Source organism: Mus pahari, chromosome 4 (assembly GCF_900095145.1).
Source record: "Mus pahari chromosome 4, PAHARI_EIJ_v1.1, whole genome shotgun sequence".
Lineage (NCBI taxonomy): Eukaryota > Metazoa > Chordata > Mammalia > Rodentia > Muridae > Mus > Mus pahari.
In genome coordinates this window covers 26,025,093-26,049,636 of record NC_034593.1, presented here as the reverse complement: position 1 = coordinate 26,049,636, position 24,544 = coordinate 26,025,093, and the positions used below count along the sequence as shown (strand labels likewise).

General features: G+C 44.7%; 1 protein-coding gene across 1 annotated transcript in view; it reads left to right on the top strand.

Moving 5' to 3' along the window:
* Nucleotides 1–248: 248 nt before the first annotated feature.
* The window catches only part of Slc7a14 (solute carrier family 7 member 14), a 106,931-nt gene continuing 82,635 nt past the window's right edge, over nt 249–24,544 (top strand). Inside the window, exon 1 of the mRNA XM_021196557.2 lies at nt 249–403. The gene's annotated coding sequence lies outside the window, so the exon portion shown is untranslated. The remainder of the gene's footprint in view (nt 404–24,544) is intronic.

The window sequence follows — 24,544 nt, the reverse complement described above, 5'->3', positions numbered from 1 at the left end:
CAGAGTCCTACCCGACCCTGCTTTCCCAGAGCATAGAACTGCCCGGGCTCCTCTGCTCCAAGCGCCAGGAGGCTGGAGGCCGCACCTGGAAGGCGGGTGAGGTGTAGTGAGTGACAGACCCGGGGGTGGAGGGGTGGGGGGCGGGAGCGGTGCTAGGACTCGGTAATGGAAAGGGCTGGGTTAGCCACGTGATGACAAGGAGGCGGAGATAGTCAAGCTGGAGAGCAGACTGGCAGGCGCGGGAGGGGTGCGGAGGGGTTTCGATCTGAATAATTGAGGAGCGATTCAGCAGCGTCCGCTGCCTCCTGCCTTCCTTTATCACTACCACCGCCCCCATCTCAGCTGTAAGCGCAGACCGCCGGACATTAGCATCCAGTCCAGGCCATCACCTCCAGCCCCTCTGGTGAGTGGATGCCCCCTTTCACCACAGTCTATGCCCCCAGCGCGGCCCCGGGGCTTCCCAGCTGGACCCCGGCGACTAAGATGAACCAGGGAGCCCCAGACACCCGCAGGGAGGAAGCGGGAACATGGCGCGGAGGTTGAGGGCAACCTACGGGAAGGGGATCTCTGGAAAAACCAAGGAGCGAGGTCAGGGTCGCGCGGGCTCCCGCTAGGAATGGGTCCCCCGGTAGCATCCGCGATGAGGGGACTCGCGGGAGCCGGCAGGCAGAGCGCGGGCTGGCGCAGCCTCCGCCGCGGCGGGAGCGAGAGGCTAAGATGCTGGGAACAGTGTGGGCCTCCCGGGTCTCCGCAGTCGCGGGGCCCATCCTGTCCTCCAAGCCTATCCACGCACTTGACAGGGGCAACTGGGCTTTCGGCCTGGGATTGAGCCCTTGGAAAACAGGAGAGGTGTTTTCCGAGCCGCAGTCCCAGAGAAAGGCGGGGACATGAATCTGTCCTTTTACCAGAGCAAAAAACTCTTCAAAGGGACTCCAGTGGAGCCCCGACTAGGCTGGTGCACCACGAGGACCATCTGTCCCCGGCCAAGCGGGAGACCGTGTGGTGAGGAGGATGTGACGGGAGAGGTATCCCGGTAGGTTTCTGCCAGGAGTCCGCGGCTCTCAGAGGACTCTCGCCCGCACTGCTTCGCCTCTTTGGGGCCTTTTTCCCAGCCCCAAAGCACATTTCAGTTTCCCACAAATTCTGAGGACCAGAGTAGGGTGGCGTGGCCCGAAGCCTCCTGTCTCCACTGAGTCACCCCTCCTCCCCCGCCAAGTGTGCATTTTACATCAGGATAGAACAGTAAGGTAGAACTGTCAAATGACTGACAGAAGAAAGATGAGGGAAGGTGGAAGCAGCACAGGCTGTCTCTTCTTGATCGTGATTCCGCTACGTGTGCGAAACTCGGTTCATTGAGAGCTTGAGTTGAGAGGCTCAAAGGATGCTCGCCTGCGTGGCAGAAGCAGTAACTGGCCAGAGTAACCAAGGGTTACAGGGATAATCTGCCTCCGGAGTCCCTGAGAGAGCAGGAGAGCCCAGATGGATGAGCCGGCTAGAGATAGGCTGTCGTGTCGCTGTCCGGGGTGCTGAAAGTTGTCTGCTGCGCGGTAAATACCTGGGGACTGGTGGGATCCGTACTGGCTGGCCAGCTTTCCCTGCAGTTGAGATCTAACACCTAAAGGGCATTGTCTCGTGTTTACCAAGAAAACAAGCGAGGATCCTTTGCTTTCCCAGTTCTCTGCTTTCCCAGACTTTCGTTGGATTTTCCCAGCATGTCTGGGTAGAAAAACAAGGGGGCTCTGTCATTCCAGGATGTGGCTTGGATGATGCCCTTCGTTCTGCCTATTCCGTGTCTTCCGGTTCATAAAGTGTTGAAAAAGCAGTTAGGGATGCTGTCCTGATAAACATTTCTGTAGCTTTTAGGAACAAGAGAACTGTAAAGCTATAGAAAAATAAGTGGATTAATTAAAAGGGAGATGGATTCGTGCTTGTCTTGGGTTATGACTCTTCTCTGTACGCTTCTGTCACCACTGCGTGTTTTTCTCATCCTCCAAACACAAATTTTAATACAGTGTAGGTTTGTTTCTTTAGTGTTCCATGGGTAGGATGAAGAATGGGGTGAGGCAATGGGAATGGGGGGGAGACTATTTACTGAGCATCTATACTCTGCTAGACAATGCCGTCTCATTTAAACTTCACACCAATGCTTAACCATCCAACACAGATGGAAAACCTACAGTTAGGGATCTTGAATCCAGAGGTTGCATTCACACTGTATTCTGCTCAGCTCCCCTGTCCAAACCACTTATATGCTCTTGCTCATGTATGTAACTTTCAGCAGCTGTGATGAGGAGCAGGGATATAGTAACTGACAAAGAAGGGCTGTGTTCTCCTTCACACACTCCGTTATCTCTCTAGTCACTTCTTCTTTAATCTGCTCACCCACCCACTGTCACTCACCCCCACCCTGCCAACTGTCTTGTGCTTGCCACAACTGTTCACACGACTTGAGCGCCAGTTTTACAGAAACAGGTTGGAAGCTAAACCAGCAGGCTTTCCTGGAAGGACAAGGATGAGAAGAGTGAGACAGTGGGGCCTGGAAACCCAGATATGCCTTCATTTTTAGATCCGTGCTGTTGTGATGGTGGTGAACATGTGTTCGGCAGCATTGTTTAACAGAAAGCAGACTGTGGGAACTCGGGGCTCCCATTCTTCCCAGTCACTTAATTAAAGTTATATCTTAATCCTGCAAATGCATTCCAGAGCCAGCACCCTTCTCACTCACCCACGGGGCCTGAACTATTTACCCACAATGCCTTTTTGGTCACCTTTCACAGATAATCAGTATCACGATAAAGCACAAATGTCTACCATGCAGATAGCCAGTCCCCTTAGCTATTTCTCCCACCTTTTCCCTCTTCTGATTCCACTCCAGTACCATCTACCTCAGTGTCCCTGAAACACATAACCAATCCTCAGTGATGTTTCCCATGAAGCAGTTCACAAACGGGGATGATGCTCTGGCTCTCTCCATCATGCTCTTGTTTCCTATACTTTCTCTGACTCAGTCCAATGACACAATTTCCCCCAAACTGATATGCTAAGCAGTTCTCCATGCTTCAGATGGACTTGGAAGAAGGCTCTAAAATAATCGAGGAAGAAATACAAATCACTAAATAGTGCCAGCATTTGTAAAATGCTCTCCACGGGTTAGTCATGATGCTAAGTCCTTTCATCTAGCATTTCTTGGGGTCTCCCCAATTCTCTCAAGTACAGAGCTTCATCAGAGACTGTCCTGAGATGGCCAGCCATCCTAGAAAACTCTGACAGCTCATTCACTTCTCCTTGATTCTTTTAACAGCCTATAGTAAAATCACATCTTCATTCTTTGGATTCCTGTAACCCTGGTGAGTAGACATTTTTACACTGAATTGATGGTGCTGTCTTGCTCCAAATCTCAGTTTCGAAATTCAAATTCAATCCAAATGGCACTGAAATGCAAATGGATCTTCCATCTTCCATGTGTTAGTCCTTCCTCAGAGATCCCCAGATGTCTTCTTGTTGTTATTGCCAACAATTTGCTTCAGCCCCTCCCTCCTTAATGCCCAGTTAAGGCATAACTCATACTAAGTTCACATTAAATAACCCCACATCAGTAGCCTAAAGATGCTACTGATGGGGTGTTCTGGGCCCTATTAACCATTATCTTAAACCATATGGAACCTCTCTGTCCAGTACGGTAGTCAAGAGCTACATAGACCCATTTAAAGTCAAACTGTAACTAAAATGTTTAGACATCAGTATCTCATATTTCAAGTGCTCAATAACCATAGGTGACAAGTGATTATCTTGTCAGATCTGTTAGACAATGCCACTTTAGAAAGTGCAAAAAAAAAAAAAACTCACAGCAACGAAGAACTAGGCATTGAGACAAATTAAGGATTCAAGACTCTCTTTGAAGTTTCTGCCCAGAAAGGAGAAAAGAATATTGTGCCTACTGTATCTCTAGCCCCATATATGGGCAGGGTAGTTCAGCCAGCAAGGAGCTCCATATCAGCTTTGAGGAGCTGATAGCCTCAGGAATCAGCTTCCTATAAACTCTATAAATGGGGTAGTGGTTTGGTTTGGTTTGGTTTGGTTTGGTTTGGTTTCCTGGCTTCCAACCTAGAGGTAACCTTACTCTTGTCCAGAGTTCAAATACACATAGTAGTGAGTGTCTGTCTTATCTTAGTAAGCACACTGTGATAAGCAGGGGAGAAATAGATGGCTTGAACCAGGAGTATGTGTGCCAGTTGGTGCCATTATACACCCCACCTAGACTCCCTTCTCATCTGTAAAACATACATGGGATTTCCATAGCTGCCCCAGACAGTGTGGGAAGACTGAAGGACAGCTAGATGAAATAACTTTTAAGGAGTGTGGTTGAACACAATTGTTGATCATTACTTACAGATATAATATAGCCTATGCCCAAACAGGTAGTCCAGGTGGAATGGCTTCTGCATGAATTTTAAATCTTTCATAAGAATACATTTTGCCTGTATTTTCATTTTCACGTTGAATTCAAATTTTTGATTGTTAAATTTTCTCATTGGTTAGGGTCTATTAATAGAAACTGTGCACCGTTTATAGTTTAGTTTATTTGAACCTGAACATTTCCCTCTCAGAAAAAAAAAAGTCATTAACTAAAGGGTCTTAGTGTCTCAAAAGAAAACTGCTGTGATATTAGAGATTCAGAAATAAAAAAAGTGTATTCTGGGTTTTTCTCAGTGCAGACTGTGAGAGGGATTAATTTAAAAGAAATGTCTTATTACTAATGTAATGAGTGTCAACCCATCTCATAAGTAAGTGTGAAAAAAAATAACCCTATCTCATGCATTGATTAAGCCAAAAGAAAGATACAGATCTATTACTTCAACTGAATTCTTGAGGCTGCTCTGCATTAAGTAGGAGCATTTGCAGCGTGGACTCCCAAGCCTGGAGTCTATCCCTGTACCTTGTTTGATGCTATTCATGCCTCAAGTAGGAGTGCTTTCCTGTGCAGCCATGGCTTGTTGCACATTTGTTTCTTAGCCATTCTCCTCTTTTAACACTAGGCCAATACAGGGCTCAGATGCTGTACAAGATAACCCTGCAAATGAAATTCCTCTGGCAGATGAGTGCTTTTGTTAAAAACATAGGATACTAATTCTTTGAGAATTTCACCTATGCATGCCACGTACGTACTTGATCATATTTACCACCCTCCCCACACTCTTCCCCTCATCGCTTCTCAGAGATCTATCCAATACCCTACTCCTCCCGAGTTTAACTCTTGGTTTTATTTGTTGCAGCTGTTGTTCATCTTGAAGTCTTGGGGAAGTCCTTACGCTGCTCTGTCTGTCAGCAGAGCCCCTAAGAAATCAAAACTCGATTGCCTAAGAGGAATCAGACTCTCTGGCAAGGCATTTTCTTTCTCAGCCATTTCAGCGTGACAGGGAGAGATGGGTGGTGACTTGCAAGATGCACTACCGGGGAGGCAGATCAGACACTCTTGGGTGGCAGCCAAGCATGTCATCCTCAGGCCTCCCTTATATGAATTTGCATTACTAAAGGAAAGATTATATTCTGAAAGGTGGATGACCCTGACCTAGTAAATCATCTCAGTTTAAATAATCAGCATCTTCAGGTGAAAGTCAATTATTTGTACATAGTACAAATTGTTTGTTCTGTGGATGGGCCTAGATTTTCCAAAAAGCACAAATGCTGTTACCCTGAGCTGAAAGGAGCTCAGTATTTCGTGTTTGTTAATTAATGGGATTCTCTGACTTTATATTGAAGGAACAGAGAATTGATCATTTAGTTCTGGCACTGGTCTACAGAGCATCCAACCATCCAATTAGTCAATAGTGTAATTGAAAGTGGTCTCATCCTGGCGCAGAAACATGATGGCAAGGGTGCTGGAAATCTTATGGCCTGGCACAGGGGCACTCACAAAGAGTATTTGCTGAATTCAGGGATATTTATATGCTTACTGGCCATACACTCAGCTAGCCAACCCACTCTCAAGAAATGAGTATTTGGGGCTACAGAGATGGCTCTGTGGTTAAGGGCACTTGATCTTGGCAAGGACCTAAGTCTTGTTCACAGCACAAATTGGTGGCTCACAACCATCCTTAACTCTAGTTCCAAGGAATGCCACTGCCTTTTTTGACCTCTGCAGGCACACACACGGTACATGGACATACAGGTAGGGAAAACATTCATATGCATAAAATAAAATCACTTTAAAAGAAGAAATGAATATTCCCGAAGCCAAAGAGAAGCCTCAGTGAATAAATAAAGTATTTGCTATGCAAGCACGAAAGACAGAATCTGGATCCTGAGAACCCATATGGAAGCCAAGCATGGTGGCCTTTGCCTGCCAGCATGGTGGCCTTTGCCTGCCACCCCAGAGCTTGGGGAGAAGGATAAAGAGAGATCCCCAGAGCTTGTTGACGAGTGAATCTGACTGATCAGTGAATTCCAAGTTCAGTAGAGAGCAAGAGAGAAAGATACACCACATCAACCTGACCTCTACCCATGTGTGCACCCTCATACACACACGCACATGCGTGCATCATCAGAGAGAGGGAGGGGCATAACAAAAATGGATGTTATCATGATACAAGCTTTTAACAAATAGAACGGGACACACACATAGAACACCACATTTTACTCTGATATTCCCGGTGCCTCAGTGAGTCACAAAAGGTAATACTAGCCAAGAAATTCTGCTCCTAAGAGTTATGTCATGCTGACACCATCAAAGGACAGGGGATATGTCAGCCGCTGCGTCTTGGATTTTATTGTGCGGAGGCAGCTCCATGAGCACTAAGCTTAGATTGAGTTGTGTGTCTTTTTCTACTTTTCTGTCATTTTCCACTTTAACTTGTCATTTCCTTGACAGCATTTGGTCAGCTTTCATGGTAGTGACAGAAATTGCTATTGTTATGAATTTAGAAGAAGCACAATGTAGCATGAAGGCAAGTACATTAATTACCAGAGAGCCCTCGGGTCTGATGGCTTGCAGACGGGTATCCTTATCCCAGAATAACCAGGTCTGCCTTTAAGGGTGTTCACTGGGGATAAATGGAGGGAGAGAAAAGGGGTGGGGGGAGAAATCATTCTAGTCCAGCTCATCAATAAACAAATGCTTAGAATTAATTGATTCAAAGGCAAAGTATTTTGCTTAGAATTAATTGATTCAAAGGCAAATTATTATTTTTAATTTTATTTATTTATTAATTTATTTATTTATTTATTTATTTTGGTTTTTCGAGACAGGGTTTCTCTGTGCAGTCCTGGCTGTCCTGGAACTCACTTTGTAGACCAGGCTGGCCTCGATCTCAGAAATCTGCCTGCCTCTGCCTCCCAGGCAAATTATTTTTATTTTGTCAAAGGCAAAGTATTCCTACCCAGTAAACCAACTAACAAATGAGCAGGCTGATCTCCACACCCTTTCATTGTCTGAAAAGTTTTTCCCCGTTGTTTATTCTGTTTTATCAGTAAGTAAAAAAAAAAAAAAACCAACTGGGCTGGGGTGTTGAACATTGTTCAGATAAAATGGTCTTCCTAATTTGTCTGCACTGATTGTTTATCAGAGATTTAGTCTCTAACAAATTACTGTTATACTGCTATTTTGTAACCACCATATAATCTAGCTGTCTTATACCCACAGAGATCTAAGCTAAGCTTAGTCATTCAAGTTAGTGGCAAAGGCAGAAGTAAGGCACAGGCTCCTTTCTCTCCGCCCACTAAACATCATGCATCTTTCCATTACTCATGACAACTCATTTAGGCAGCAGCTTTAGATCCTTCCACTAAACTTTTACCAAAGTAGAAAGTGGAAGGACTGGATTTTTACTTTCTTTCTCTCTGTTAATTTGGGATGTGAAATGCTCTGTGAGTCTGAAGATCTGGTTCCCTTCCCAACTCCAGAGTGTACTGGCTACAAAATTTGAGCAGGTATCACTTAACTTCTACAAGAGCTTTGCTTCTTTATCTTCTGGGGAAATGGTTCAGTCGTGAAGGTGTTTGCCCGGCAAGCGTGAGGCCTTGAGTAAGTAGAGGGTGGTGACATGCCCTTGTCACCCCAGTGCTGGGGAGTCAGAGACATGCAGACTGAGCCCTGGAGCTCACTAACCAGCCAGCCCAGCCAAATCATCAAGTCAGATGAAAACCAGAGACTATCTGAGAAAACAGGGTCAAGAGGGACTGAGGAAACACCTTGGGTTTGATCTTTGACCTACACACACAAACACAAACACCCACACACACACACAAACCCACACACTCACACACACAAACACACATACACACAAACCACACATACACACACACACACACACACACATCATAGAATCTGCCCTCTCATCTTACAAAAAGGCCAATGAGAACAGCTGTTAGAGCTCCTTGTAGACTACAGAATCTTTATAAAGGAAAAGGTGTGTTCTCTATCTTTTTCAATGATCCTTGAACTGGGATCATCAATTAAATCAATGCCATTAGAGTTGAGAACATCTTAGATGGAACTCTCGAGTCCAGAGAGTTGTGTTTATGTGGGAGGCATTCTGAGTTTTTCTAAAGCCAACAGTTTTCAGCCTGGGCAATGTCTCCTCACTAGCAAGCATTTTTCATTTTCATGGACACTGTCTTCGTCACTATTTTATTGCTGTGAAGAGACAACATGACCATGGCAACTCCTGTGAGAGAAAGCATTTCACTGGCAGATGGTTTACAATTTTGGAGGTCTAATCCATTATCATCATGGTGACATGCAGGCAGGTATAGTGTTGGAGAAGTAGTGGAGAGCTACATCCAGAGAGGCAGAGGGAGAGAGAGACAGGCAGACAGAGAGACGGACAGAGACAGAAAGAGAAAGATAGAGAGACAGACAGACTGAAAGACACAGAGACAGACAGACAGACATACTGGCATGAGTTTTTGAAACCTCAAAGCCCACCCCCAACAACAAACTTCCTCCAACAAGGACACACCTCCTAATCTTTTTCAATTTTTTCAAATAGTGCCACTCCCCAGTGACTAAGCATTCAAATATATGAGCCTATGAGGGTTGTTCTTAGCCAAACCACCACAGACACTGAGGAGAGAGACTATACCGAGTAGAGTACACTGCACAAAACAAGCCTTCAGAGTAAGACTTGTTCCATGCAAGTGCTAGATACACTCTCTGACAAACAGTGTTCTAAACTGTGTGGGGCTCTTGGTCCCTAGTCATCAGTTTATACAGAGAGAATTTACTCTTGGTCTCCTCCCTGAGGTGAAATATACCTTGTATGAGATATAAAATAACTCAGAAGCTTTACCAGGGTCCTAAGGACTTTATTAAGAAGCCTTTAAAAAAAAACTGAGTCAGAAATCGGTGTTTTAAAATCATCCTTAGGGCTCAATCACAGCACCTCGAGTTAAGGGACCCACGTTATGAAAGGGGAGAACTGACTTCTAAAAGTTGAGTCTACACACATGGCATTATGTGTGTGAACTTGAACATACCTGAGTGCATATGTTGAATTCTCTCTCTCTAGTGCGTGCGCACACACACACACACACACACACTAATAAATGTAACCGACATTTTATTTAAAAATTAAAATAACAAACAAGCTTCTAAAAGTTTCTACAATCTCAGTTGGGTCAGAATACTAACAAGTTAGCATGATGTGAGGCCTAAATCAAAGATTTGGATTTAGGACCCAAAACAGTAAGTCATGTTTCTGAACAATGCCTTCCTTATAGTTTATTGGTTTATGGCTTTTCTTTATGGTACATGGAGTTAGCTAGAAACCCAAACCTTAGACCCCTTCCCGGCAAACACCAGTAACAGTCTGACAATGGGAGGAGCGTGAACCTCGGCATGCTATGACATGCTGTGGAGGAATGTCTGCAGAGGCCAGAGATTCTCAGGTGGATACATGAGGAAGGAAGAGGGCTGCTGAGGAAATGCAAACTACAGAAATGGTAGCCATGCAAACAGCAATGGCACACAGAGGACTGAGGTGCAGCCCTGGGAACCGTATCAGTCTAGAGAGACTTGACTGTAGTTGGGGAAGGGGCTTTTCCTGTAGCCTGCAGATTATTCTTTGAACAGAGTTTTTCAATAAGTGTTTTAGGCGCACCACTGGAGCCAAGTCTAGTCTGTGCCAGACATCAGAGTCAAACGCTAACCTCAGAACTAGGCGATATTTCAGAAATCACCTCAGCCACCTCCTTTCTCCATTTACAGCTATAAGTTATTAAAGCTCAGAGGTACTGAGTTGTCCAAGGTCAGCCTCAAGTTTGCTCCAGTGTTCAGAAACCACACTCATCACCTGAGCTTAGGCCAGTGACACGGAGAGTGATTTTAAACACCAAAGAGACTCTATGTTTTCTGTGGCTTACTATTAGGAGAAAAATTCCTTCCCTACAGTCTGGTATGGATCAAGTCTCTGGCTATGCCCACATGAGAGCATCCTCTTCAGAAGTGCTAAGAAAAGGCACACCAGCATGCTAGCATGCTTCCCGGCTCCCACCTCACATGTCCTCTCTTGCCTCCTCACCTCAGACTGACAGGGATTACACAGGCATAGCCTGAACAGAAGGCATCTTAATCTCCAGTGATTCTGTCTGTGTTTGCGTATCGATGACCACAACCCATTTTCTAGATGAGTGAGCCTTCAGAAAGATGAAGCAGCCTGTGCCCCGACCACATCAGACGCAGAACTGCAGATGCCAGAGCTCTGGTGAGATCGGTGAGATCGGTGGCACAGCTCAGTTCCTCACCCATCAACATCATCCTAGTAATTTATCCAAGTTTATAGGCTAAGATCTCTCGTCGCAATCTGTGACTATTTGAGATCCCGAGGTCATGTGTTCCTTACTCCTCCTTTCTTTTCTTGCTATTTTTCTTTCACCTTTAAGACAGCCCACATCTGGCACAAATCATCTAAGCTAAGGAACTCACTTTATAAGAATAAGAACCAAGACCCAGAGAAGGAAAGTCACCTGTCCACGTCCGCTTTTGCCCAGGCAGAGTCTCAAAGCTCCTTCCCTGTCATTACCCAGCCCTCCCAGAGTGAGTGTAGACACCTGTCTACATGGGGTCCACCGGTTTGTGTCAAAACCTTCTCAGACGTTTCTACGGCTTCCTCTCCACCATTAAATACCAGTTCATCCATTCCATAAAGAAGCCAGCTGCGAAAAGGCTTAGAAAGCTTTCTGGTGCGGGAAATGCATAGGACTAAGGTCATTATTCTGGCAATGAACACCACAGCAGAACAATAAACACAAAGAGGCAGAGGCCAGGATCCCTGCGAATCCTGCAAAGTTCACCCACCATTCAAGGTAAGGTTATTCGAGATCAAAATCTAGGTAATAAGAGTAACATGCGATGACCAAGAAAGAGAAGCAATGCCACTCCATAGTCTTCATTTCCTTGGAAGCAAAGGTATTTTACCTGAGTTGACAAGGATAATGCAGTTCATATTATATATATGAATTTATGCTGACAAAAGTTTTCTGACCTGTGGCACTAATATTTTATGTCTAAATTACTTCTGGGGAACAATTTAAAGGTAAAATTTAGATGGTGTTTCAGTAAAGATTGCACTGAAAAGAAGTCGGATCATTGCCACGAACATTTGCAATTGAAGATGTGTGGAGAGAGGGGTATACACTGCAGGACACACTGGGACACACTGTGGGACACACTGGGACACACTGCAGCTTCCATGATGGGTGTTTTCTATGCTTTGCTGTGTTCTATTTTGGGTCGTTTATTGGTTTGTTTTGTTTAGGGAGGGAGGTTGCAAGGGCAGAGAGAGGGTATGAGGAGATGCAAGATGGGTGGGACTGGGGTGTATGATGTGAAACTCAAAAGAATCAATAAAGGTTAAAAAGGAAAACAGAAGAGAAGTCAGGGAGAGAAGTAAGAAAAAAATAGCTTTGAGACAGGGCTTGGTAAAGGAAGAACTCTCTCATAAACCTACTGTGTACAAAAACTCGTCTCAATCAGCTTTGCCAAGACTGATCTCCCAGAACCGAACCAAGCGATGCTCACCAAGCCCCCAGAGGATGACATGCATGCTACTGAATGCTGATCTGTCGCACCATGTATGGGGTGATGTCATGGATGCAGCCTAACCCCGCTGGAGAAACCAGTTAGGTGGAAATGTACAGCCACAGAACTCATGGAGCTTCATGGATAACCATGAAGATGCTGGGTGCTTCCTAAGAGAGAGATCGCTTGCACTTTGTGCTGAGTCTGTCTCCCACTTCAGAAGATAGTACAACCTGGCCTTGCTCTGAGCAAACCAGCAGCTAGCTTCTCCTAGCCAGACACCTCCACTCCAGACCCTGACATTTGAAATTTAATATGGAAAACAGCCCTCAGCTGATAATGACTCCCCTTCAAAGTGCAAATGGAATTGGCTCTTATGTGGGTTTTTTTGTTTTTGTTTTTGTATTTTTAAATCAGATAACTCCAGACACTTCTAAAACAGCCCAAATAACCGGTTTTTGACTATTTTGACTTTGCTATCCTGTGCTGGCCAGCTATCCTGACCCCCAAACAGGAATAAACTGTGCAGACAGTCTGGGATTGATTTTAGATTCTGTCCTAGTCACAAAGCTTTTTGACACACTTCCCAGCATCAGAAGGCAGAGAAGGAAAATATCTGAATGAGTATAAGCTGCCGTGCCAGAAATAAATTCCTAATATAGACAACTAAAATATGCCACTATAGAGATCAACCATCAAAATAGAAGCAAGGCATTTTTGTTTCAGTGCAATCTTAGTGTATGTGTACTCTGTTCTTCTATCTGAAGTGTGTTCCAACCATCCGTTAGAAATGGATACTATTGTGCCATCATGGTGCCTGTGAGTCTGGTACTTGGAAGGCCAGGACAGGAGGATTATGAATTAGAAGTCAGCCTGTGCTATCTAGTAAAACCTTACTCCCAAAAATAAATAAGTCAAAATCCCATTGGCCAGGGGAACATGATGATGTCATCTCTTCATGCACACAACTCCACAGTGGCAAGAAACTGAGTGGTCTTAGCGTCAAGGGCAGTCAGGGAGCTGTGTCAGAGGACTTCTGATCATCTAAACAATTCCATTTACATTTACTCGCTGCATCTCTGAATTGTCGTTTCCCTCATATTAATTAATACTGTTGAGAATTTAAATGACTAGAGTCTCGAAGGCAGTGAGTTAGAGCCAAATGCATGCCTGCCTGTCGTGCTATCACCTGCCACAACCCCACCTCTACTGCTCCTATCCTCGGTTTTGAAATCTCTCTGAAACAGATCACTCCCTGTGGATATCAGCAGGAACAATAACTACCAAGCCTTAGCAGCAGAGAGCTGGACCCAGGTTTCCAAAGATTTGCTCTGGAACTTCGGATAAGTTGCCCGGTTTCTAAGACTCAAGTCACTTCATCTGGGAGGGAAAAGATCTCTTTGTTCATTTACTTTTTATTCGTCCAACAAATATGCTTTAGAAATGAAGCTACCGGTGAGGGCAAACTGTGGATAAGAGGAGGGCCACAAGCCATGACGTTTTTGCTGAAATAAAAACTTAACGTGAAATCCCAGGCCTCTGGGATCTTCGGAGGAGGACATCCACAATTAGTGCTTTGGGGATCGTGTCTTAATTAGGGAGCTGTTTCGAATTCTTCTTGTGTAACTGCCAAGGAAACAAGTCAGAACTTAGCGAAAGCAAAGACTTGGAGCTCAAGATTCTCACCAGTAGGATTTGTGGAAAAGAGCTTTTTTCCTCTAAGCTATTTAGTACACACAGTGTCTTTAGACTCAGTTAAATATTCTAGAAGCTCAAGATATATTCCTATATCCCAGGGACTTGTTTCTTACAGGCAAGGCAAGACCACAGCACAGAGAACAACAATGAGAGCCGGTGGGAGATTGGAGGCAGACAGGACACTGGGAAAAAAAAAATGGGAATGTGGGATTGAAGGCCATTTTGTTTCGTTTATGAGAACTGTTACATTTGCTGTCATTGAGTGAGTGTCTTCATCTCATTTCCTGTTTCCCTGATAAAACACTCGGACAAAAGCAGCTTAAAAGAGAACTGCTTTGTTGTGGTTCAGGGTTCAGTTTACAGCCCACCATGGTGGGTAGGACATAGAGTTTGGAGCCTGAGGGAACTGCTCACGTTGCCTCTGTAGTCAAGATGCAGAGAGGTAGCAATGCCTGCTGGTTCACCCTCTCCACTGTGTGCAGCCCAGGATTCCTCTATCAGGGACTAAATGGTTTCCACCAATAAAGATGGGTCTACCACATGAATGGCATCCCCACAAGCATGCCCAGAGGCCCATCTCCCAAGGGATCCCAGGTTTTGTCGAGTTGACAATCAGCACTAAGCATCAATGCAAAAGAATAAAAAAAAAAAAAAATTTAAAAAAGAATCAACTAGAACAGTAGAGGAATGATCTTCTTGTTGGCAGAGCCTTTCTTTATAGGGAAGACAAGGCTGGAATCATCTGCTTCTTACTCCCCTAGTCAAAGCTTTGCCAGCATCTTGGACAAGAGCATATGAATAAACGGGTAAAGGGCCAGCCCTTCTCAGTAGCAAATCATTCCATTTGTCGCCAATTTCCAGTAATCAGTTGAGGGGATGAGTCATGAAGCCATTAACTAATAGATTTTCCCTAACCATGCCTGGAGGCCTAATTTGCACACAAGAGCCACATTTAGACTTGCAAGGTAATTTTCTCTTCAGGCAAGGCTCATCAAAGCTTTTCCTCCCATAAGACCAAAGCCAGACTGAAATCAAAAGGAAACCACTGTCAACACAGAGTAAGATAATTTCCAGCCTAGACTCACACAGCTCAGTGCTCACCTAGGGCCAGGGCCTTGTCAAGGAGTCAGATAACATACATGCTCACAGGCTGTTTAAGATATATCATCTGATTGACTTACTTTAAATGCTGGAGCAAAACTCTCGAAATATTTCGTTTCCCTTTTAAAAGACTTAGTTTTAATGGTGTATGTGTGACTGCGTATGTGTGACTATGTATGTGTGACTGTGTATGTGTGTATGTGTGACTGTGGGTGTGTGGATGTGTGACTGTATGTGTGTATGTGTGACTGTGTGACTGTGTATGTGTGACTGTATGTGTGACTGTGCATGTGTGTATGTGTGACTATGTATGGGTGTATGTGTGACTGTGTATGTGTGTATGTGTGACTATGTATGGGTGTATGGGTGACTGTATATGTGTGAATATGTGACTGTGTGTGGATGTGTGACTGTGTATGTTGTATGTGTGGATGTGTGACTGTGGATGTGTGACTGTGGATGTATGGATGTATGACTGTGGATGTGTGGATGTGTGACTGTATGTGTATGTGTGACTGTGTATGTTGTATGTGTGGATGTGTGACTGTGTGTGTATGGATGTGTGACTGTGGATGTGTGGATGTGTGACTGTGTATGCATGACTATGTATGCATGACTGTGTATGCGTGACTGTAGATGTGTGACTGTGTATGTGTGACTGTGCATGCGTGACTGTATATGTGTGACTGTGTATGTGAGTGTATCTGTGAAGGTCAGGAGCGAGCAGCAGAGCCTTTGGAGCTGGTGTTACAGGCAGTTGTGAGCCACCCTACACAGGTGCTTGGAACAGAACTCAGGGCTTCTGTGAGAGCAGTACATCTTAAATACTGGGCCATCTCTCCAGTCCTCTGCTTTATTTTTAAATAAACCACAGTGCAATGCTTGTTTTGTTTTGGGGTCAGCTGCTTGCAAGGATTTTACTTAGATAATTGCTTCATGACAAGCTCAATGACTATAAGGCTAATAAAACTCACATCTCCTGGTCATTGAGTTCTGACTGGGTTGGTAAGTCAGAAGAATCAACTAGAACAGGAGAGGAATTATCTTCTCTTTTTTTATATAGGGAAGGCAAGGCTGGGATAATCTGCTTGTTGCTTCCTGAGTCAAAGCTTTGCCAGTGGTAGAAAGTTAGAAACACCAGCAGTGTGGTCATCAGAGAGGGACTATAATTGAAGGGTGACAGAAAACTCTGACAAGACTGAATGAGCTACATCTTGGAGAGGAAAGAGCCCAGAAATGGCCAAGTCAACTGGAAATTGTGTAAAAGAAAGAGCATTATAGGATTAGAGGACTCTGTGTCTTGTTGCATAGTAGTGGACCATTTACCCACATGTTTGGGATAAGCCCCAAGGCTGTCAGAAAGCTGAAGAGAGCATGTCCCTTCTCTCCTCAACTTAATGAGGAGGCCCCCTTTCTCTGACATCTCAGAAGCCGTTCTACTAACAAAGGAAGTGGATGAGACGAACGGAGCTGCAGAGAGGGAGAAAAACCTCTAGGTATGAGCTTGGCATACCTAGAACCAAGAAAATGCCAAAATGGTGGAACTGGGTAGTGGTACCATCGTACTTCTCCAGTGATGAGAGTCTGATCTCACAGACTAATGTACCCATTGCCCTTCTGATCCTGTGACTCCTGTCTTCTTGACAGGAGGGTATCCTCATGTTTTAGTTGCTTCCTGCTTGGAAGCAGTCTATTATTAACTTAAAGATGCACTTCCTTGATTATGTTCCATTCAGCTCTGTTCCAACATGGGCTCGAGCCTCTAGGGACCAGCTTTCCGTTTCTACCTTCTACGTCTTGTTTTTTTCCCATTACTTTCCCACTGTGATATTTCCCTCCTTTTGATGGGTTTCTTCATTCTCTAGCAAGAGCAGGGAGGAGGCTGCTTCATCAAGTCAAGAAGCTGAGGGGTGTGTTATCCACAGGACGAAGAGTCGTGATATACAAGCCAAAGGCTCTTCCCCCACACCATTCAGTGGGTGGCCCCAACCTTGTACTAGCAAGGAAAAGTATTCTTTCCTCCCTACTGACTTAATTTTTAAAATACTCTTTCCCTTTAGCAAGCTTCGGGCTCCCAGATAATCTGTAAAATTCTCTTCGCTGCCTAGAATCCTACAAAGATAACTTTTGTTGTTCTCTTTTCCTAGGAAAAGAGGGTAATGATTTATACAAGTCTTATTCTAACTGAGCTTGGAAAAAGCCACCATACACACACACACACACACACACACACACACACACACACATAAACACATTTCTAGCCTTCTTTCAGACATCTGGCCATGTCACTTCCACAGTCAAGAGCAGAGAGAGTGAGTGTGTGCATGCTTGGTGCTCAGCTAGCTTTCTCTTCTCTTACGTGGTCTAGGGCCCCAAACCAAGGGATAGTACTGCCCACTCTTGGACATCAAGACATCTTGGCTATCAACTAACAATCAAGACAATATCCCACAGACACAACCAATCTGATCTAGACACTCACTCATTAAAATTCTCCTCCCAGAGATTTTTGGGTTGTATCAAGTAAACAATTAAACCGACCAATCCAGTGTCTTAATCTGGAATGTACCGGGCATTTCGTCTCATTAACAGGAATTTTGACAATGGCTCTCAATGATAAGACAAGAGAACTATGACTTAAAAAAAAACAAAAACAAAAACAAAAAAAACGAAAGACATGTAAACAAGTAGGCGAGGCAGGAAAACTGATTTCAGAGACTGTGTAGACTAAAACACATGCATCATAAAACAAGACCTAAACCAGTAAGTGGGGGGGAAAAGCTCCTGGCTCTGGAACTCTAGGACCACTGCCTGTAACTAGCCGTGTGACGCGTTGGGTTTCTGGTTCCTTCCCTGCCTGCAAAATGACATCACCGCGCCTGACCCCAAGCACATCTTCCCTGTTTCTGTTGTCTGTGTACGAAATGAGATTACGAAATTTAATCATTCCTTTCAGTTGCTGAACCTGAGAGTGCATGGTCCATTGGCTGTGTGCCTCCTCCACAGGGCCAGCACCTATCCTCAACACACCAGATTTCTAACAGGAAAGGGCACTGCACACTGTTGGAAATGACTCAGAAATAATTCTGCTCTCCAACGAGAACCCGTCGTTCCTATGGCTGTGATTACACATCGCTCAGGCTGGCTTAGAAAGCACTCATGGCTGTTTATGCCCCTGCCACTCAAAAGCACTCTGGTGACGTTTGACGGGGGAGGGGTGTGCTAAATACTGTCACTCCTGTGTGTAAACATCGTGAACTCACATAAGCCTTTTACACAAGAACCTGTTATAAGGTCATATAGATGATAGGCTGCCCTGGAACCATCAACAGTCAGGGATTCTTCACTTAATAAAGGGGCTCACCTGCATTCCCGCTCATCATGCGATCGCTGCCTTGTTACTGAGACAGCTATCAGGGCTAATGCACCGGAAATGGCCCTGATAAATGCAGCTGAGATCCAGGGACAGCAGGTGTTATTTAATGCGAAAATACGACAATCTATTTGCAAAAGCTTGCATTATGCACAGACTCGGAAATGGTGTTTGCTGAACTGATGCAAGCACATCTTTTATGCAGCAAAGGGGCCCCCAGTACAAATCTATTCAAAGCACAGAGTGGCAAGAGAGAGCAGGGAAACAAAATGTAAAAGTGAGCATCCGGCTTACAGAAGCATCAACGTGCCATGATGTCTTTTAAAATGGAACAGTGTTAAGAGAAGGGAGAACAGCATCCGATAGAACCCTTTGCATTAAACAATCAAAACATAAGCTTCCTCTAAGCCACCTAGAGTATCAGCAGGGTGTGACATGTCTCTCAGGTTGACCATAGCATTGCCCACAACAACCGAGACAGAAATGACCTAAGTTGATGCAAATAATTCCACCAATAGAGGAATGGCACAGAAAACATGGTTCCAGACACAGCTGAGAATCTTCTGTTCATAAGCGGAGTGAGATTCTGCCACTTGCAGCAATGCGACTTGCACTGGAGGTCACTGTGTGAGATGGAAGACATCAGATATAGAAGCATGAGTCAAATATGCTCACACTCATACGGAGACTCTTAAAACACTGATCTCAGGAAAATAGCCTAAGAAGGTGAACGTTAGAGGGAGTTACCAGAAGCTGGGGTGGGGACACTACAGAGGGGACACAGCAGAGGTCGAGCCGGGAGTGTGAAGTTACAGTTAAAAGTAAGAAATTGTGGGTCTCTGCATCTGTTCCTATCACCTGCTGAGTGGAGCCTCTCAGAGAACAATTATGGTAGTCACAACAGAGTACCATTAATAGTGTCAGGGCTTGGCTCCCTCTTGTGGGGTGGATCTCCAAGGTTGCTGTCCCCATCCCTACATTGGAAACCTCACCTGGTTACAGGAGGTGGCCATTTCTGGTTCATGTGGAAGGGGAGGAAGGATTGAAGGAGACAGAGAGGTCAAGGACACCAGGAGAAAACCTACAGAATCAACTAACCTGGGCCCATAAAGGCTCACAGAGGCTAAACCAATGCCTGGGACTGATTTAGGCCTTCTGCACACATGTAACAGGTGTGCAGCTTGGTCTTCATGTGGGACCCCTAACAGCTGGAGCAGGAGCTATCTCTGACTCTGAGGTCTGCCTTTGGACCCTTTCCCCTAACTGGGCCACCTGTCTAGCCTCAATAGGAGAAGATGCACCAAGTCCTACTGCAACTTGATATGCCAATGCAGGTTGATATCCATGGGAGGCCTCCCCTGAGAAGAAAGGGAGGGAGACCGTGGGGGGAGGGAGAGGACAGGAGGAGAAAGGGGAGGGAGGGGAAACTGTGATCGAGATATAAAGTAAATAATTAATTAAATAAATAATAAAAAAGGATAAGACTTTGTGACATGTTATCCAATAGTAGGGTGGTTGTAGACAACAACGCACTGCATATTCAGAAAGCTGGGGAAGGGGCCAGTGAGACAGCTAAGTGGGTAGAGGTGATTGCCACCAATCCTTATGACCTGAGTTCAATTCCTGGGCCCACTGGATGGAAGAAGACCTCTGACTCCATTAATTTGTCCTCTGACACACAAACCATAGCATGCACACATGCACGCATAATAAATAAATAAATAAATAAATAAATAAATACCTCAGTATTCCCCTGAATAGGTATAATTTGTTTTATGAATCGAATAAAAACTAGGTTGAAAAATATCAACAGGGATCTTTGGTCAACATGTTGACTATTGAAGCTAGTGTAACAAATGAAAAAGATGCTTCCTATCTCTTTCCCCTACTTTTTGGGGGGTAGCTGAGAATCAAACCCTGGGCCTCCTGTATCAAGGCACTCTTTGCCACTGAGCTGCATCTCCAGTCTAGAAACATCCCTTGCACCAAAGCTTGATAGCGCTAGATAATGTTTTCCCTGAATCTGTCTGTGTGGTTAATAACCCAGCCCCATTAGTGAAGAAGACAGAGGACCAGGAGTGTCACAGAGTGGCCTTGTCTTCCTATCTCTGCGAGTGTTTGGTTCCTTTGGTTACAATCGCACATTGTGTGAGGCTGGGGTCTTCTTAATAAAGCAACTGCAGTGTGGACGCCTGAAGTCAAGAGAATAAGGGGGAGGCAGAGCAAGATTCAAATTTGTACATTGTGAGTTACACCTATTTGCTTGTTTTGTGTGCATTTAGTTATTGGGGTGTGTGTGTGTGTGTGTGTGTGTGTGTGTGTGTGTGTGTGTGTGTGTGTGTGTGTGTGTGATTATAAGGGTGTGTGCATGCTATGGCACACCTGTGAGGTCCAAAGAACACCTTTCAGGAATTGTTTCTCGTTACGTCATAGGATCTGGGATTTCATTGAAGGCACTTTTGAGCCACATTGCCGGCCCATATTTGCTTGTTGTTAAATCCACTTTCTGTAATTAGTATTGTTTTTATAAGTGGGCCTTCATTAGAACATGGATGGACTAGTATCATGTTCTTGAATAATGAAGACTAGTCAGTATTTAGGTTGAACCTAAACTTGCCAGAGAAATAAATTAATGAACAAAAGAGTTACTATGTGTATACAATATTGCTTACATGAAAATAATTGAGAAGATGTAATAGCAGGCACATCACAGTGGAGCATTATTGTTCTTTTCTAGTTTACTGCATTCTCAACAATAGCAGTTATCACTTACACAGTACCAGTAATCTTTGACAGGGAGCATTGTGTTTCTGAAATCATTCTGTCCTAGCGATTGAGAGAAACACATCTTTTCTGGTACCCAGAAGGCAATTCAACGATCATTAGATAATCAGTTCTAATTAACAATCTCCTTCTTGGAAGAGAACAGAATTTCGGCTCCTATGATCACCTAATAGCTAATGTAAAGTTTGGCTGCAAGGGAAACTTAGTTGAGATAATGCTTTTAAGTCATTAATTTCCTATGAATGTACTAGTGGGAACTGTTTTCATGCACACACACACACACACACACACACACACACACACACACACAGAAATAAAAAGATAAGTTATCTGAAGAATGAACTCACCATTTGAACTCACTAATTTCACTAAAGTATCAGTGGGTCTCCTGCACATTAATACTGACAATCCATAGGAACACATTGAAGGGTTTTGTTTCTGAAGGTTACAGTTCAGGAGGCAGTGTCGATACAATGTACGTACATACTCATGTGGATGTATGTATCTGTGCGTGTAGGTGTGCATACTCATATATGTGTGTGCATGTGCAGATCATCAGTTGATATTGATTCGTGCAATCACACTATGCTGTAATTTTTGAGACAGGGTCTCTCACTGAACCTGGAGCTCTTTCATTCAGCCAGACTGACTTGCCACTGGGTTCTAGAAATCCACCTGTGTCTGCTTCCCAGTTCTGGGATAAAACACACACACACACACACACACACACACACACACACCACTTGCCTAGCTTTTTACATGGGTTTTAGGAATCCAAAGTCAGTTCCCTGTGCCTACCTAGGAACTTCCCGGTCTAGGGGCATTGACCAAATGAGCCACCTCCATAGCCCCTAGTTGTAGATGTCATAAGTAGGATTTCTGCATGGTAGAACTCCTATGTAAAACTCCCAAGATAAGTCACGAGACCAGCAAGTTCCTAGCATGGAAATCAGCAGCTCACATCCTTCATCTGAGCAAGGCCACGCACAGTAAGAACTATTTATACCAGGGAAAAGCACTATTATAAGAGGAAGGAAATGCTACTCCTTCTGTTTAGGTGTAAAGAAAAGCTTAAACAAGCCAATCTCATACTATAACCCTATATTTATAGCCTGCCCACCCCCAAAAGGCCCATTATTGAAGTCCAATTTTGTAATTCTCCATACAAAATGTCATCATCTTATCAGCTGACATTTCTTCTATGAAGTGGTTGTGTTCCCTATTTGAATTTCAGCCGCACGGTCTTAATACAGAGCTACTCAAATCTACCATGGTGATATGAAAATAAAACTGGCTATTTGCCCAGACCCCTCTGTGTATAAAATCCAGAAAGCCGAGAGGAAAAGGGTTGGTGTGAACAGCCCCTTCTGCTTGCTCTTTGGGTACTAGCGTTTGGGGTGTTGTTGCTGCTGCTGCTGCTACTGCTGCTGTTTGAGGTGGAGTCCCACTATGCAGCCTACCCACCCCAAACCTCACTAGTAAGCCAGTGTGGCCTCCAACTTGCAGCAGTCCCCTGCCTCACAAGTACTAGGTTACAGGCGACTTCACCAAGTCAGCTCCCTGTGGTTTTGAACCGTCTGCCTTGACCTGTGCTCACGCAACTTTCCACGGATTTCAATGGGACACAGGTCAGCTCACATGCCCCGAGAAACTTCGGAATTCCAGACACCCCAGCCTCCAATGTGTAATATAAGCCTACGTGCCTGTGACAGGCAGTCATGTTAGCAACACAGCAGTCACTTCTTGCTTTTGGTTCCAGGGGCGTGAGTCTGTTTCTAGACCACAAAGACACCCAACGGGGGCCAAAGAACTAGAATCCAATGTCCTTGACTCTCTACAGTAACTGCCAACTGTATTTATTAGTCCTTGTTATAGACCCTCATTCTTTAAGCTTTTTTCCAGTGATCATCTTATTTAATGCTTCAGACAACGTCCTCTAGGAAGAAACTATTATCATCCCGGTTTACAAAAGGAAAAACAGTAAACAGAAATGTGCTCATTTAAGTAGCATAGCCATACAACTGCAGGGTGACAGGGCTGTGATTTGATTGGAGGAAGTTAGACACCAGATCCCCACTCTTGCCCACTACTGTGACTTCTTCCATTCCAAGGCCCCTGGTTGAATGACATTTTTTTTATTTATTATTATTTTCTTTATTAACATTTCAAATGCTATCCCGAAAGTTCCCTATACCTCCCCCGCCCCCGCCCCTGCTCTCCTACCCACCCACTCCCACTACTTGGCCCTGGCCATTTTACTTCGTGGGCTACAAACACCTGAGTGTAAGTTCTGCAGGAGCCGGTGCTGCCTCCTGTTGCTACATCCCTTGCCTCACGCCCTCTGCTTGCAAAGGTCAGCGTCCTTGAAGAGTTTGATTAACAGAATTGAGCATCTCTAGATTACAGCATTGGGTGATTCTACTTGTGCTCTTTCTGGGAGCCGATGTAGGACCGTACATCTTAGCATCCATGAATGCTGCCTGAGTGCTTCCTGACCTGAAGCAGTCCTATATATGCAAAGTGTAGGTTAGAACTGGGCATGGTGCCACACACCTGCAATCCCAGCTCTCGGGAAACCAAGGCAGAAGGACTGTTACAAGGTTAGGTCATCCTGGGCTGCAGAGTGCGCTCAAGGCCAGCCGGAAACACACAGTAAACATGTCTCAAGGACAAACAGGTAGGGCCAGTGAGATGACTCACTGAGTCGAGGTGCCTGCTGTAAGCCTGCTGACCTGATTCTAACCCACATGATGGAAGGAGAGAACAGCTTCTTGCAAATTGCCTTCCGATCCCATATACCTGCAGTGACACATGCGCCCACCCACCCACACACGCACATGAACACACACATGCGGGATTAATCAATCTTTCAGTACAATAAAAGTTTAAAACAAAGTTTGACCTGGGCATTATTTAGGTCTGAATTTTTGTTTTGTTTTCTTTTCAAGGCTTTCAGAGTTAGTGGCAGGCCCTTCAGACATTGTAGACTGTATTTGCTCACAACCCTGTCTGTAGGAATTGCTATTAAGCCCTTTAGTGCACACATGAGAAAAGAAGAGATTAGGACATGGAGAGATGTGCCCTGAAGCTACTGAGTTTCTTAGGAATGTCTTGTCCCAAAGGTAGCACATTATCAATATCAGTTTAAGACTTAGGGTCATCCAACCAGACTGTTTTTTCTCTCCAAACCACTTCATCAGTTTGTTAGTAAAAAGATTCACATTGAAATTACCTCACCCCACCCCAGACGCTCAGAATAACCTTAAAAACCCAGAAACAAAAAAAAAAAAAACAGAACAATAACTAAAGGAGTGCAAGGAGCGGTCTACCTTTTCTTTGGATGCAACCAGCAAGGGCCTAGACCATGCCTGGGAGCAAGGACTCCCTACTTGTAGCTGACCTAATCCTTCTCAGCCACACTTGCCCCCTCTGCAGACTCTGCAATCCCACTGCAGCCTGCACCAGATGCTCAGCTGGACTGCGGAGCTACTTGTTTTCTAGGGAAATGAGCTACACACTGTGGAGTGTTGCCTTACCAGTGGGCCCCCATCACGTACCACATTAGAATGTCT